At 31.2% G+C, this 4,927-nt stretch overlaps 1 long non-coding RNA gene across 10 annotated transcripts; it reads left to right on the top strand.

The window, feature by feature from the left end:
* Positions 1-556: 556 nt before the first annotated feature.
* LOC139885236 (uncharacterized) lies at positions 557-4,622 on the top strand. 10 transcript variants are annotated; one of them, XR_011771958.1, is made up of 11 exons: positions 557-794; positions 957-975; positions 1,085-1,172; positions 1,722-1,777; positions 2,077-2,155; positions 2,438-2,591; positions 2,870-3,070; positions 3,157-3,316; positions 3,603-3,753; positions 3,849-3,908; positions 4,014-4,622. It is a non-coding gene; the product is annotated as an uncharacterized lncRNA (long non-coding RNA). The 10 variants fall into 10 exon arrangements; XR_011771964.1 differs by having other exon boundaries at positions 1,722-2,155; positions 4,014-4,066; positions 4,179-4,622; XR_011771960.1 differs by lacking the exon at positions 1,722-1,777.
* Positions 4,623-4,927: the final 305 nt, after the last annotated feature.

The following is a 4,927-nucleotide window of genomic DNA, read 5'->3' as shown; positions in this document are numbered from 1 at the left end:
CAAAATGTTCATATTTTCGTGTGATCTTAATGCCGGAAAAAAAAGTTCAAAAAAAAAACGGAAAATTTTTTTTTTGCTTCCACGCGCTTCCCCCCTATTGGTTACTTCCCCATTGATCCTGCCCCTATATATATATATATATATATATATATATATATATATATATATATATATATATATATATATATATATATATATATATATATATATATATATATATATATATCTTACTATACCTTAAAAGAGAACTTTTATTAACAAATAAGTCTTTCTAATCTATCATTTAATCACCATTAGATCAACATTGGACTTTTATCTACCCTTTGATCTAACGGTTCAAATTAATCTTGCGAAACCATTACTTAATCTAGAAATTGCCTACTTAGTTGTACAAAAATACCCTTTTTTGAATAAATCCATATCAATTTAAAATTTGAATTTTAAACAACAATTAAGTGCGACGCCTATAATTAAGGGATTTTGGTCAAAACTTTGAATCTCCATTTAAACTATCCAAAACTTCTGGCACTTTATTTTTATCCAATATCCCTCTCATTTAAATCGATTCAATCGATCTCCAATACCCCATTCTTCCCATCCGATTATAGGCTACACATCTGATCTCATCCAAATCAAAATTTCGTCCCTAATTTTTTGCGATTACAACTCATCCAACAATAAAGCCCTAATTTTCTCCCCACAAATCTTCTCCTAAATCTATTTAATCGTTATAATATCAAACCCTATATCGACGTCAAGTTGGTTCTTTTAATTGCCATCGGTTGAATAAAAAGGTTAGGGTTTCTTAAAAATTTTACATTTATTTTCGTTCAAATAAATTCATTTGTATGTGCGTTTTTAAAGATTGACCTGATTTAGGTCTATGGTTGAATGATATGTGTTTGCGTGCTTGATTTTTATCTGAGTTGTATGTATTTCTGTATTTGTGAATGCAGACCATTGAACTATCAAGTGGTAAGTGGTTTATTGTTTGTTATTTTGCACTACGTATTATATTTTGGTGAACTGATTTAATTACTTTTTTATAATTGATTTTAATGTTGTTCTACATGTTTTCAATCAGATAAGCTGAGGCTTTGAAAACATTAATAGACTCGACCTTTAAACCTAAAGGAAAAATAATCTATATTTGTGCTCCACAGCTCCACATTGTAAGTTTAACTAATCTTTTTATTAATTTAAACATATCCAAGACAACCAAAATCCTTTCTTCGAACATGTAGTTTCATTAATTTTTTTGTTACAATAAAGTAGACATTGTATGACTAATAGAATGGGTAGTGAGGTTTCAGGTGGGCTAAAATTGTTTAAAACAATGAATTCTTATCCTCTCCATTGAAGAAAGTGTTGAAATAATGTATAGAGTTAGCTCAAATTACTTTAATGTTTTATGTAAAAGGTTAGTTGTGATGTAATTTTCTTATTTGGGTGGATATATTAATTCATAAAAACTAACTGTAGTTGTTAAAATAAGCACACAAATTTGATTTGTGGTGGTTGAATTTGCTTTGAGAATGGAACACAATCTTAAATGTGCGTGTTAATGTTAGTGAGTATCGATTGAATTACATTTTTAATTGGTTCATGCTGTGTTTTTTTTTTTTTTTTTTTTTTTTTTTTTTTTTTTTTTGCATTTTTTTGTTTGACTGTACTATTATTCGTTTTTCTCATTCGAATTATCATGCTCATGGTTTTTATAGGGTTATTAGCTTGGCCGTGCATCTTTTGTTATGTTGAAGCTTTTCGATATATTCAGGTTTCTTTGTTCCTCATTATGGTTTTAATTTTTTTCTGTTATATATGGTGGGTTATAACAGGATGCGGATGTTCTATTAGAAAATCTTTGATGTTTGAGGTGTTTTTTTTTTATAACTTGCTGATATTACGTTTATCTTTGCATTATGATGTTAATTGTAGTTTATTTTTCGTCCATGTTTTGTATGTTTTTTGTATTTGGTAAGGTGACTTTGAGACCGTTTGCTATTGAATGGCATTTCAACTTTGCAAATGGTTCGTGTTGTAATTTGACGTTGTTGTCAATATATTGTCTTACAGTCAATTGCTGGAAGTTCGTCTCAGCTATCGCTCACTTTCATTGAAGGGATATCGACAAATTCAGTCATCTCTGTCGCAGGTAATGATGTTACCTACTTTCCTGTATTTTTTTCTTATGTGTTTCACTGATTCGTATATGATTTACGTTATCATAAATTTAACTTTGTAGATGTGAACGCTGATTTGGTTGGCTCGGTAACCGTTGCCGTATACAACCTGCAGTTCACAGCTCAAAACCCACATCTTACTTTTCATGAGAGACCCAATATATTACATACATTAGCCAATAAATATACATATAAGTGATATCTGTTGATATGTGATACGATTATCACTTATATTCACTTTCCTTTAATTGTAGCAAAATGGAACAAGCAGAGTTAGTACCAATTTCGAGCTTGCGTCCAGGAGCAAGATTGAAAGCGATAGAAGCTGTGGTGTATAGACGCTGGGTGGCAAAAGGACCAAACAATCCAAGACCAACTGGATACTGCTGCATCCTAACCGATACAGACGTAAGTAGCTTCGACTTTATGTGTGCTGTTTATAGTTACTTAAACTAAAGTTGCTTACCAATTAATGCTTATATTACTAAATGCCTAGCCTAAATGAGTCGATTTACTTTTTACCATATGTTGTTCAGGTTATGTTTATATACTCTCTTTCAACGTGACTTGAAAAAAAATAAGGTTTTGTGTGCGTTGATACTAGCGATGTCCCACGCCTCTCTTCCTTGACTTTGAATAACTAGTGTTTTTATTTTTATTCACCACTTATACTTTCTCTTTCACAGTCGATAGAAAAGTTAGGGTTAATTCCCTGATTTCGAAGCAATAAAAGTTAGGTTGTCGCTGGCGATTTTTTGAGGAGCGCGATGTGATCGATTAACTATACCTGATAAACGTTCACAAAAACGTTAGGGCTTCCAGCATTTATGGCTATTGGCCTCTGATTTCTGCTATTGCAAGAAATCCTTGCTCTTGGCGGTTGCAAGGTAAATATTTTATATAGGTTGATTGGTGAAATTTGTTTGCGTTTTTTTTTTTTTGCTATCCTTACCATAGTCTGTGTCTGATGTAGGGAGTTTCGTTGTAGTGAGTATGTGATGATGATTTTCTGTCAGGAAGACTGATAACAGTGCCAATTGATTATGAGACCTTGAAGATATTGTTGTTGTCAACAAATCAAAGACAAAAGCAACCAACAAAAATGAAAGAAAGAAGAAAGTCGCTTATCACAGGTATATTTTTAGATAACTATCTCTATGTTAATGCCGTGTCAGTACATAAAAAATGTAAACTTAGCTGTTATATTGTTCATATTCTTGATTTATTTGAAGACATGAATAAATGTGAGTTTATAACTGTTCACTTTATAAAGCCTCTTTTTATGGTTAGTTTTTATTTTATTTTATTGAAATCAGTTTGTAATTTATCATTGTCACTAATGATGGTGTAAAAACCAAATATTTTGTGATGTAACATATATGACCTCTTCTCTTAAGTTGTGTGCATTGTTAACTGCAGTTTGCTCCAATTCTTCAAAGGTGAAAAAAAAATCGTGTCACGCGTCCGTCTGTTAGTTGTCGAAACGCATACGTGGTATCTTCTACCTCTGAACAGTCGGTCATTTGTAATGAGGAACGTATGTGGTTGCCTAGAACTTCTAATAATGTGGGTATGTATTTGTTATTCTATTGTTTATGTGTAGTATTGTTGGGTTGTTAATGTTTCTTTATCTATTCTTATTGCTTGATAAATCCTGTTTTACAGATGTTGCTTCATCGGTTTCTGGATTATCGCAGTCACAATGTCCTGCAGCTATAATTAAAGGTAATGTCATATTTGTATATTATTTTGGTGGTGTATGTTAAATTTTCTGAATATGTTACTCGGTATTCTATTTCTGTTCTGATCTTGATTTTCTTTTTATAGCAGTAAGGAGGTATTATAATCACATTGGTCACTGTGTATGTGCCTGAATTTTCCAGGTCTGTTAATATTTACTTTACAACATCCTATAATAAATTGTTACGTAATCAATATTGGTCAGATTATAGGTATGTTCGAATTTTAAACTGTTTTTTCAACAAGTCATAACAGGTACACGTCAAAATTCGAAGACTAGCCGCTGCTAGATGTGGACCTTGAGACATATGAAGACCCAGAAATGGAGAAAATAAAAAACAGATACACACTAGCAAGAGCACTGATGCTACATAACCTAAAAAGATACAACCAAACAACATCTGATATACATTCAATAAGTGTCCCATAACTCACCATTCAACAGTTGACTATTTGAATTACTTATGCTTCTGCATAATTTTCATCTACTGATTATACTCGCTGATAGGTATTCTTTAGAAATAAGTTTAGGTTTGATATTTCTAAAATGTTGGTTAGTTTACATGGGTTTGAAATAATTTTTAGGAAACCAAGGTCTTAAGATGTGTGGGTTTAATATTTCATTTTATGTAATCTTTGGCATAGTCAACAACTTTATAATGCATGTAACTTCAAAAAACATGAATTTATGCAACAACTTTACGAATTTAAAGCCTAATGTTAGTTGCCAGACAACATGTTTAGTTATGTTGAATTACTATATTTTCAGTTACGAATTATTATAGCCAGACACTTGTGTTCTATTGATAGTATTGCATAGTGGATACCTGTTTAAATTCAAAAAAGAAAAAGAAAAAACATGAATTGATGCAAACTACTTTATGTTTTAGTCATAGCCATTATAATAGTCACTTATATTAAATAGCTATAATGTGAGTTTAAAGCCTAATGTTATTTGACTGACATTTTTCTCATATTGATAGTAATACATACTGGTTGCAAAG

This window comes from Rutidosis leptorrhynchoides, chromosome 1, assembly GCF_046630445.1.
Source record: "Rutidosis leptorrhynchoides isolate AG116_Rl617_1_P2 chromosome 1, CSIRO_AGI_Rlap_v1, whole genome shotgun sequence".
Taxonomy (NCBI): Eukaryota; Viridiplantae; Streptophyta; class Magnoliopsida; order Asterales; family Asteraceae; genus Rutidosis; species Rutidosis leptorrhynchoides.
This window is presented reverse-complemented; position numbering and strand designations above follow the sequence as displayed.